Here is a 12862-nt window from a genome sequence, read left to right as displayed (position 1 = left end):
ATGTATCTTCAAGGTGTTAAGAATAATATTGATATAGATGGATATATTAAAAATATTTAATAGTTTATTTAAAGACATATTGGTAGTTAAGAAGGTCACATGCCTGCTAAGATCTAATTCAAATGCCTTGCCACTATGTCTGTGCACCTGGCTTGTTGAGCAGAAAAGAGCCTGTCTCAATCAAGTTCAGAGACTTTATACCTCTGTCTACTTAATCACACTTCTTGCCCACCTGTATTATGTAAGAGGAATTATGGGAAATGTAGTTTTCAAGTCCCCTAAATGTCCACAGGAAGTTTATATCATGGACCTGAATGTTAAGATTCAATGAACCCCAAAGAACCCCAAATTCCCACTAACACAAAGGTCAATGTATTTTACTGGTATAGAGATGACGTATTCTCCAAATTTTATTGTTGATGGTTTTCTTCTCCTAGAATATCCTTAACATTGTGGCAATTGCCAGCATAGGTTCATATTTTTTAATATTCTGCCACTTATTATTACTTTGCAAGTCATAAATTCTTCCACAATTTTTAATTTTGTCTTCATCCATTTAGCAGTTCTCTTCTGTGGTCATATTCTTCCTTGGAAACAGAGAAATCTCTGCCACTTCAAATAAGTAATTTTACTTTGTCTTAGAATGTTTATTTGGAGATGTTTGGATTTGTTTAGTTGATATGAGGAACAATTTTTTTCTCCCTCTTAGTTATTAATATCTTCTACTTTGGTTCATTTGCTTGTGTTCAAAGATTAATTATGCCTAAGATAATTTTTAATTTCATTATTTTTCCCCTTGTAATTTGCTATCATTCACTATTTTATTTCCTCTTCTTTAATGCCAATATCCTGGAAACTGGTCCACAAATCTAATTCAAGTCTTCCTATACTGTTTAATTAACTTTTTGTTCACTTCAGCATCCAACATCAAATGATTTCTTGAAGGAATAGATCTGACCTTAGACGGGCAGAGCCCTTTCCTTGAAGACTGGTAAGTTCACATACATAGCCACACAGTAAAATAAAACATAGACACCCATAAACACATACATACACCACATACTGTCATTCTGTTTCACTTCCCTCTATTCCATAATTCCTTGCTTCTACTCTGTCATTCTCAGCTAAGCAATCTTGCTCTTTTCATATATTTCTGCGTCTGGAGGATATGACAAAAATGGAAGACATTTAATTTCTGTTGCTTATTACTTTTGTATGGTGGAATGAGGGTGCCATAGCTACAAGGATGCTGGCAATGACCAAAGTAGAAACAAAAATACTGAACAGATTCTCAAGTACTAGACTTTCAATTGAATTGTGACTTGCTACTAGAACATGGAGTTTGAAGGAAGGAATATTGAGGGAGGGAATTGAATTTTTGGCCCTAACATACTTTTTTTACTAATATATATATCAGCAGGTCCTTTTCCTCTATCTCTGACCTCTCTGGTATACAGACTTAGTCTTGGTATTACTGGGTCAAAGGGTATGCAGTTTTATAGTCTTTGGACCCAGTTTCAAATTTCACAATTTTACCAACAGGATATTAGTGTCCTAATTTTCCCACATCCTATTTAACAATTATCATTTTGCATTTTTGTTATACTAGTCAGTCTGATAAGGGTTAGATGATATCTCAAAATTATTTGAATTAGTATTTCTCTATGTAATAATGATTTGAAGCATTTTTATATGACTAAAGATGGTTTTAGTTTTTCATCTGAGAATTGTCAGTTCATATTTTTATCATATTTCAATGATAGAATGTTCTGTATTGTTACATATTTGACTCAGTTCTATATATATTTGAGAAATGAGGCCTTTGTCAGATACATTTGCTATAAATATATCCCCCAGTTTGTTGTTTTTCTTCTAATCTTGGTTCCAATGGTTTTTTTGTGTGCATTTTTTTAATTTAGTGCAGTCAAAGTTATCTGTCTTATATCCACTGTGATTTTGTGTCTTATTTGGACATAAACTTTTCCCTTATTGATACATCCGAAAGGAAAACTATTACATGCTCCCCTAATTTGTTAATGATATTATCCTTTATTTCTAAATCCTGTATCCATTTTGACTTTACCTTGATATATGGCTTGAGGTGTTGGTCTGTGCCTCATTTCTGCCATACTGTTTTCTGGGTTTCCTAGCAATTTTTGTCAAATAGCAGGTTTTCCAAAAACTTGTCAATCACTAGAATCCTATGATCATTTACTGCTATGTGTTGAGCTCCTCATCTCTTCCTCCCATTGATCCATTCTTCTTTCACCAGTTCTTTTCAGATTGTTTTTGATGTTTGCTGCTTTACAATACAGTTTGAGATCTAGTAAAGCTAACCCATTTTTCTTTATGCTTGTTTTTCATGAATTCCCTTTATATTCTGGGCCTTTTGCTCTCCCACATGAATTTACATAGTTTTATTGGTCTGACACTGAATAGATAAATTAATACTTAAACAACTTTATATAGAAAAAAACTCGAACAAGGCATCGATGTATTTCCTAAGAAAAAAATCCCCAAGGCTAGATGGATTCAAAGTGATTTTTACCAAACATTTAAAGAATAATTGATTTTAATACTATATAAAGTATTTGGAAAATATCCCTGAGGAAGGAAGTCTACCAAGTTCCTTTGATGACATAAATATGATGGTAATACCTAATTAAGGTAAAACAAAAATAGAGAAAGAAAGCTACAGAACAATCTACATAGTGAATATTGATACAAAAACTTAAATGAAATACTATCAAGAAGATGATAGCAATATATCATGAAGATCATACACTATGACTTTTTATACTAGGAATAAAAGGATTATTCCTTATTAGGAAAACTATCAGCATAATTGTCCATACCAATAACAAACCAAATGATTATTTCAATAGATGCAGAAAAAGTCCTTGATAAAATACAAAACTCACCCCTATTAAAACACTTGAAAATATTGGAATAATCAGAACATAATTCAAAATTATAAATCTTATCTATGCAAAACCATCTATAAGCATTTTTAGTAATTAGGATAAGGAAGAATCCTTCCCCATAAGGTGAGAATATCACAAGTACTATTCAATATTGTGCTAGAAATGCTATTAAAAGCCACAAGAAAAGAAAAAAATGAAGAAATTAGAATAGAAAATGAGGAAATAAAATTATTAATCTTTGTAGATCAGTGATGGGCAAACTATTCCCCACAGGCCAGATCCAGGCCACAGTTTGCCCATCACTGCCTTAGGCAATTCCTTAATCATTACATCTGGATGTGGGGTCATAGTGATTAAGAAATTGCTTAAGGCAGTGATGGGCAAACTATGGCCTAGATCTAGCCCATGGGGAATAGTTTGCCCATCACTGCTGAAGATGATATGATAGTATACTTAGAGAATCCTCAAAAATCATCCCCAAACTAATCAAAACAACTAAATTTGGCAAAGTTGCAGGAAATAAAATAACATACATAAATCATTAGCATTTCCATATGCTAGCATTAAAGCCCCAAAGCAAGAGATAGAAAGAAAAATCCCATTTAAAATAACTGCAGACAATATAAAATATCTAAAATTTTACGTGCCAAGACAAACCCAGGAAATATATGATCACAACTACAAAATACTTTTCACATTAATAAAATAAAATAAATTGGAAAATTAAAAAATATATTGCTTAGGCCATGCCAAATGTAATATGGTGGATTTTCCTAATATGAGAAAATGAAGTTTTTCTTTGTACTGTGATGGATTAAATTTTTGAAAAAATTCCAGTGTGCAGTTTTTTAAAAGCAAAACACTTAGTTTATTATTACGAAATAGGAAGGAGGAAAGTGAAAGTAATCTTACAATAATTTGTAACTATACCCCAGATCCCAATCCTAACAAAATTTCTCTAAAAAGCCCTAAATCTATCTGCCTCAGAGGGCAGTATCTTCTGCTAGGCCAAAGCCCTCATCTATTATCCTACTCTCACTACCTAAAAATAGAACCATTATCTATCTACCTTATCTACCCAAGTTATTAATAATCAATAAGACTATTAAGGTCTTAATTCCATTCTCTTTCTCTCATCAGAGAGAGTGCTAGCAACACAACCTCTCCCCAGGAGAACCAGAGACAAAAAACCCTTTTCAACTTTCTGCAACTGATTAACTCCCCTAGTCACACACTTATAACTGTCACTAACTGACAAGCAGCACAGGAAAGGGTCTCTGACAACCTGCACAGCAAGGGGTCTCTTACTGAAAAATATTATTGCTCCTTTTCCTCTTAAATATAAAAAAGAGAAACTAATAAAAACTCTCTTAACAGAACTAAGTAGCTAAGAACCAAGTCTAAAATTAAAAGGTGATGTGTAAATGACATTCATACACATGTAAACAAAAATATGTTTATAACAATGTCAACAAAATATACTGAGTATGACATTGCTGTGATATGGATTCTTTTATAAGAATAGAGACATTTATGATAGAAGTACAAGCACAAGTTACTGTTACCTAGTGGAGTCCAGAATTACGGGGTTGTAACATATTTGAAATTTTCAAACAAAATTGAGGAAAGTTTTCAAAATATGCATAAATGCTAAAAGAAGTTAAAAGTGTATGAAAAAATAATCAGAGTATGTGTCATCATTTTCTTCCTATGTACAACTGTAGTTGTACTTTAAAATAAATGTTCTAGATCAGTGATGGTCAAAATTTTTAAAGAGGCGGCCAAAGGAAAGGAAATGTTCATCTGTCAGTCTGTTTCTAAGGCAACTCTTTCAAAGTTTCATTGTATTTTATCCTACTCATTGTATTCGTCAGATTAGGAATAATGTCATGGGGCTGGATAGAACATTTCAGGGCCCATGGGCCATATTTTGCCCATCATTGTTCTATATGATTCTTCTTAAAATCGACATATTTTACAATATTCTTATTAAGATTCAAAAAAAAGTAGTCATTTTATTCTTCTGTGGAATGATCAACAGAATTTTACATATAAATGAATAAAATTTGGAAATTAACAATTTATATTTGAGTTATAACTTAAGCAAGAATCAGATAATCATAATAATGTTGTTCTTTAAATGGATTTGTGTATTTTAAAGTTAATATTCAATAACTAAATATTATATTTTTATAAAGTTTTATTAATAATAAAATAACATAAAAAAACAGAGGGAAAAGGTGCTAAACTCACCTAGCCCTCTCCCAGGAGCAAAAGAGAAAGAGAGAGGAGTTATAGTCAACTATAAAACAATAATGTGACCATGCAAATGTGGAGGCCCAGGAGAGATTAAAGGGAATTTTGGGAAATCTAAAGACTTATGGGAGACGAAGTCCAAGGTTAAAAATCTCCATTTACATATACCACCCTGTGATCCTCTGGGTGAGTAGTCTCCCCAATGGATCATAAAAACATAATCAACATATAAATTGCAATAATTTGTGGATAAAAGGAAAAAAGATAATCAATGATTGCTACATCGACAAAAAACAATTTGAAGGCAGTCTCCTTTGACATAAAAGTATACCTTCAAAACAAATGCTTTCAACCCTCCAAAGTTCAAATTCACATCCCAAAGTTCAATTCTGGATCTTCTTGATGCAGTGTGTGGTCTCTGCAGGTGTCTTCAAACCTTCTCCTAACAGATTTGTTGTTTGGTTTCTGGGAGATAGCAAGTTCCTTATCCTAAATTTCCTAAATTCAAATCAAAATTCACAATAATAACAAATTCCCCCCTGAGGAAAATAATAACAAACAGGGATAACTCAAAATTACGTGGCTCATTTGTAAGGTATATGAATCAATTGCAAAAGAAATCAAAAACATTTAAAAAATCCACATAAAAAATAAAAAAGAACTTGTGGATGAAATAGAAAATGTCAAAGTCTTATGTCTAAGTAAAGGAAAAATAAAACTATAACAGGTCCTTGAATCAGGGTCCAATTAAAGTGATTTAAGTAATTATGTGATTACCCAATCAGTAGCCAGGCCTACAGAAAGTTTGTCACATATATAAAAGACAGAAAAAAGGACTAGATTAAAAAGGGGCCCAGAATTGTAGCCAGGATGAGGTGCTTGGATAGAATGTGGTTCATAGGAAGTCCTGCATCTTGTCATATATTAAGTGCCACAACCTCAAACACCAAAAAAGTTCAAGTCGACTTGGCTTAAAATTACATCAATCCCCCTGGGATTGTTGGTCTCTTTCACCTTGTGCTTGATTTGCACTATGCAGGTTGGTTTTGTGCTTCTTTAGCACTGTGCAGTGGTTCTTTTTAAATATTCTTCTGGAATCACATACAATCATTAAACAAAGTCCCATAATTATTTAAATGATTAATGTCATTATTCTATAGTTTAAAGCCATTGGGGTATGCATTAATATTAGAATAAATGTATTTTAAGCTTATATTACTGCAAATTTAAAAAATGATAAATATTGATAATTTGTTCAAATACAAAAATGAGAGAAAAAAGAAACTCAAAACTGTATTTCACATACAAGTGAAAAACATAAAAGAATGTTTTAAAAATCAAAAATATATAACTTAGATTCAGCGAAAGTTTTCTCACCCCAGAATATGAGATACAATTACAATAATATAAGCAAATGACCAGTTACAAGCAATGTAGTAAAAAATATATATTTTTTACCAATCCCAATATGCTTGTTTATTATCTTGAGGGGAAAAGCTGAAATACTTAGCAAGCAATAAACTTTCAAATTTCTTTTGAAGGTTATTTCCCCTCCTCTGCTATTTTCATCCTTTCAGATTTTGTTGTCAGACTTCTGAATTTTGTAATAGTGAGGGAGCATATTGTGCTGCAAAAGCATATTTTGCACAACCCTCATAATGGGTAGGGGTAAAACAAAAAGCCAAAGGGGTGTGAGGAGATGCATTTCTCCCCTGAATAAAGTTCTCACTTGGAAGGAATTCAATCAGAACAAAATCCCTCTGGAAAAGAATTAAGCAGATCCAAACTGAAGTTTCTAACTTTACCAAATCAAACTGCTGTTTCAGAGTTTCAAGCATACCTTGAAACAGCATTATTAAAAAAAAAACACACACAAACAAACAAACATTGAATGGAAGTTTGTTTACAGATTAAAGACAAAAAGGCAAAAACTTGCTGGAGAACAATAGGGTATTTGCATATGAGGGAACTGGCCAAAAGTTGGAGACAAAATCCCCAAAACTTCTACTTTAAATCTACTGATTTAGTCTCTCTGCCATTAAGAGAAAAAAAATGCAGAGAAGTCCCCTTCCTGTGTAAAAAAAAATCCTTATTTGCAAGTCTTTTTCAGCAAGGAGTCCAGGATCAGTTTAAGACTTCACCTTAAAAAATGGGAGGGCAGACTGGAAAAGCCAGGTGAGGTGGGGGAAGGGATTGTGGTCTCACCCTTCCATTGTAAAAAAATAGTTTGGATTGAATATTAATCATAACAGCAGGCTGCAGGCTGGGCAGGTAGCAGGAGGAAAGCTGGCTAGAGCAGATGGGTATGAAACGGCAGCAACAGCAAAAGCAGGTGGCTGGTGGGCTGTAGGACAGAGTCTGCAGTGGTCAAGATGAGGTGAAAGCAGGCAGCCTCAGTGGCAGGCAAAGAAAATAAAAAGCAGAAGTGTAGGGTGAGAAAAGGAAATCCCAGCTCTCAGCTATTGGGCAAACTTACTAACTATAATGAAAATCTATTTTTTTAAAATTAAGGATTCTGAACCTTTGTGGTTGCCAAAATGTAGGTTTTAAATGTAATATTCAATAACTAAATATTATATTTTATAAAGTCTTATTAATAATAAACTAACAAAAAACTAGAGGGAAAAAGTGCTAATTGAAACCAGCCCACTCCCAGGAGCAAAAGAGGAAGAGGGAGCAAGCAGTTACAGCCAACTGTAAAACAATAACATGACCAAGCAAACATGGAGGTGCAGGAGAGATTAAAGGAAATTTTGGGAAAACTAAGGACTTACGGAGGATGAAGTCAAAGGTTCAAAATCTCTATTTATTTAGATTTTAGTGACCAATTCCTTCTATATGAAACAAAAGCCCATAATTTGAAGATAAATATCCTTCTGAGGCTTAATGTATATTAAGATTATATATATATATATATTATAGATTTTATGGTTTAAAAAGATACAAACAATTAAAATTATACTTTACCAAGATTTAATAAAGAGATAGCATATATGAGTGACTTGTAGCATATAAATTATAATAAAAAAGTAAAAGTAAAAGGACAAAAGAGAAAAAGTGATGTAAAACTAGAAACTTATGTATGTCAATCACGTAGTAAAAATGAAAGATATAATCAGTTGATAGCCTATCTGTTCCATTGGCACTCATGACTTGTTAATAAATATGAAGTTCCTAATATATTGTCATTTTTTTTCTGTAAGGGAGGAAAAGGGTTCAGTATATAAAAAGGTGGTGGCCAGAGGATTGAACTATTATTAATCCTCAATTAAGAATAATCTCAAATCAAAAATTGACTTTTATGTAAATTTATTTACATGAGAGAAGAGAGAGAGGAAGAAATTAAGAATCTATCTCACTGATTAGTCTAGGTATATCTTAACCCTCAGTGGAGAGTTAAAGGGCCTGAGGCCCAGAGGTCAATGGAGCAAACTTCATTCACCAAGTCTATAAAGGAAGTTTCTCAATAGAAGTTCAGGAAGATTCAGTCTTTAAACTACCACGTGGAACAGTCTAGATCACAAACCAGCAAAGCTCCCTCAGCTCTCCTTCACCACACCAGTCGCAGCCTCACTCACCTTCCTCTTTTGAAGGGGTCACATATATGTCACTTTCAGTGCCTTGCCTTAGCCTTCATGTCCACTCACAATAGACACTTTCCCATAGAAAACTTAGGGGCAGTGCATTGATTCTGATTGGTTACTCACTCTAGCACACGTGGGTTAGGACCTCCCAGAATTAGAAGGTGCTTTTACCTTTGTGTAGACTTAATTTAAATTTTTTTTCTGAATGTCATGGACAATAATTTTTCAAATAATAGAACAATAACCACATTTCCTTTGTGATAAAGTTTCTAGGATTGTTTATCAAGAGAATTATATGACTAAAATTTAATCTTATGTCCTTTTGTTACTTTGTTAATTTTTATATGCTTTGATTTATCTACTTATCTAATTCCAAAAATTAGACATAGACATACTCCTCTAAAGTATATTCACTAAATTCCCTCCCCTTTCTTCTCCTCTCCCTTTTTTGACCTCCCCACTCCTCTGCTCCCCTTGGTTTATCCCTTCTCACCTTCTCAGTAGGGTTAGATAGAGTTTTATGTCCCAATGAATGAAGCTACTCTTTCCTCTCCGGGTTAATTACACTGAGAGTAAGGTTTAAATATTATCTCTTAATGCTCTCTTCCTCTCCTTCTTATAATAGTATTCATCCCCTCCCCTTCCCATGCCCTTTTTGTGTGTAATAGAATATCCTACTTTTCTAATTCATTCAAGTTTCTCTTGGTCCTCTACTATTCACTCCCCTCTTTCCCACCCCCATATCATCTTAGACCATTTAGTACTCCAACCTCTCCCTATGAATAATTCTTCTAATTACTCTAATAGTGAATACAATAATAGTGATTAGAGTTCACTACAGAGAATTATACATAACATTTCTCCACATAGGAGTACAAATAATTAGATCTTCTTGAAGCCCTTAAAGAGGCAAATTTAAAAATACGAGCTTTCTTTCTCCTCTCTTTCTTATTTACCTTTTCATGTTTCTCTTGATTGTTGTGGTTGGATATCAAACTTTCCATTTAATCCTGGTCTTTTCTGTGCAAATACTTGGAAATGTTCTATCTTGTTGAATGCCCATGCTTTCCCCTGGAAGTATATAGTGAGTTTTGATGGGTAGGTGATCCTTGCTTGTAGACCCAGTTCTCTTGCCTTTCTGAATATCATATTCCAAGCCTTGAGGTCTTTTAGTGTGGAGGCTGCCAGATCCTGTGTGATCCTGATTGGTGCTCCTTGATATCTGAATTGTCTCTTTCTGGCTTCTTGTAGGATTTTTTCTTTTACTTGGAAGCTCTTGAATTTGTCGATTATATTCCTGGGCGTTGTCTTTTCTGGGTCTAGTGTAGAGGGTGATCTATGAATCCTTTCAATGTCTATATTGCCCTCTTGTTGTAGAACTTCAGGGCAAATTTGCTGAATAATTTCTTTTAGTATGGAGTCCAAATTTCTATTAATTTCTGCTTTTTCAGGAAGACTAATGATTCTCAGATTGTCTCTTCTAGACCTGTTTTCTTGGTCTGTGAATTTCTCAGCAAGTTACTTCATGTTTCCTTCTATTTTATCAGTCTTTTGACTTTGTTTTATTTGTTATTGCTGTCTTGAGAGATCATTAGCTTCTTATTGTTCACTTCTTGCCTTTAGAGGCTGGTTTTCTTCTTCAATCTGGTCGTTTGGGGCCTTCAATTTATTTGCCTCACTTTCCTATTGCAAAATTCTGCCTTTTAAACTGTTATTTTCTTGCCAGATTTTGGTTTCCAATTTGCTTACCATTTTGTTTGATTTGGGGGCATCTTTTTCCCATTTGGGAGTTTCTGTCTTCTAGCCTGTTAATTTCCTTTTGATCTATTTCCCACTTCTCTCGCCAAATCTCTTCCATCTTTCTCGTCATCTCAGATTTGAGCTCTTCAAGACCTTCTGACCAGTTTTCATTATTTTGGGAAGTTTTGGATATGATTATTTGTTTGTTCTTCTCTGTTGTTTGCTCTCTTGTTTCAATTTTTCCGTGTAAAAGTTGTTGAGTGTTAAAGATTTCTTCTTGTTGATCTTTCTCTTTTGGGGTTCCTGAATCTAGCTTGCCCTTTTTAGCCCAGCACACTCTCAGGCTTATCCTCACACCCAGTGTCTGTCTGCACTTTTCAGGCTCCTGAGGTTTCAGGTCTAGTTGTTCTCAGGGTCATGCCTCCTGGTCGTCCCCTTGCTTTTTCCTCTGCCCTAAGATCCTTTAACAGTCCCAGAGCGCTGTTTCCACAGTTGTGTACCCCTCTGAGCTGGGTCCTCACTCAAGGTCCACGCCTGAGCTCAGGATCTGAGTCCATGCCTGTGTCTGTGCCTTTGTCCGAGCCTGTGCTCAAGGTCTGTGTTCAAAGTCCATGTGTTCTTTAGTCTCTTGGGGTCTTAAGTCTTGCTGCTCTCAGGGGCAGGCTCTGGTGATCCCAGGTTTCTGCCAAGGACATCCAAACTTGCTCTAACTCTTGTGAGCTAGCTTTGGCACTGTAGGTGGTGTGGAGTGGGGGGAGGGGATTACTCAGCTCGCATTTTAGTGAGAGCTGTTTCACCACCTGATAGCATGGAAATGCCCCAATCCCATGTACCTTCAATGCTGCACCCTGTTGTGGGATCCCTTTGTTCTTCTGGATTTGTTTTTATGTCTACTTGAGGAGTCCTATATGTGTGGATTAGGAGAGGTCAAGCAGCTTCTTTTTACTCTGCTGCCATCTTAACCCCTAGTCTCTTTATTATTGATCTTATACTCTCTGGGGCTTCTTTGATCAATCTGTATTGTGGTGTCTTAGGAGGAGTGCCCTCTTTCATTTCTATCTTGACAGGAGTTGCTGACTTTAAAATCCCTATATCTGTAAAATGTTTTGTCCAAACTTTGTTGGGAATATCTTTGGGGATCCCAAAGATAGTTCCTTCATAATGGTCTTTCTCATTATCTTCCAGTTGCCTGAGGAATGCCAATGGATGATGCTTGAGAAATTGTTTTGGAAGATGGAGAAAGATTTGTCCTGATTTGTCACATCGTATAGTCACCCTGATCTTACATAAAAAACATGCCCCCAAATATTTGATGGACATTGGGATATCAACAGGAATGTATGGTCCACACTGAGTGGTCTGATCTTTACCATCTTTGACTTCAGTTTTGGTACTTTATCTATTTGCCCCATGGCACCTTTCACTTTCACAGACCCCCATTATGGTACTGTTCTCTGGTGATGACTTCAGAACAGATCTTGTGGCACTAGTGTCAATTAGAGCAGGATAGATTTGTTCCCCTATTTTTATCATGACAAGTTGTTCTTTGTTTTCTGTATTTTGATTAACAAGTATGAGTGGAGCTTCTATGTCAATGCAGCCCAAGTCCCATTCATGATGTTGATTGACTTCTGTTTGCTTTGACTCTGGAACTTTTAGTTGCAAGGCACTCTGATCTTGCAATGCATTTGCTTCCCATACATTGCTTGAGGTTACTATTATGTTAGTTGTTTTACTGTTATCTTGGTTCTGCTGTGATGTTTCTTCCATTGCTTTGTAGCTCAGTGCACTGAAGCTGTCTATGGGAATACTGTTATATTGTATCTTTATTGTTGATGACCATCCGTAAGGCAAATTGCTCTGAGCTTTCCTGGACATGCTTTGCTTTATATCTGCAAAGTTAGGTTCAGGAAAAGCTTGCATTAGAGGAAATCACTTATCTGTATTGGGAATGTATTGCTGTTTATTCATCACAACCTAATGCTCCTGTGAGTACATGCCTATTCTTTGTGCATGACTTACAGACCCCATGTCAGTAGGAGGAAACTTGATGCTATGCACATCCTGCATAGGTGACAGAGCTGTTGTAATAGGTTTGCACTCTGTTCCTATTTCTACTGTCTGTGTTTTGTTCCTCTCTGCTTTCTTGACTGCATGTTTTACATTGGGTTCCTCTATATGACTGTCCTTTAAGCATTGAAAGTTTTCTTCAGGTGGAGGCATCCCTGAAGTAACACAAGATTGGAGGTGTGGAGACTTTTGATGTAAGTCTTCTTTCAAGGTTGGTTTTGGCTGAAACTCTTTGGCTGTGGGATATAGTTTTAGACTCCCTTCTTTCTCAAAGCAGTTTCTCTTTGT

This window comes from Gracilinanus agilis, chromosome 4, assembly GCF_016433145.1.
Source record: "Gracilinanus agilis isolate LMUSP501 chromosome 4, AgileGrace, whole genome shotgun sequence".
NCBI classification, from domain to species: Eukaryota; Metazoa; Chordata; class Mammalia; order Didelphimorphia; family Didelphidae; genus Gracilinanus; species Gracilinanus agilis.
Note: the sequence above shows the minus strand (reverse complement) of the source record.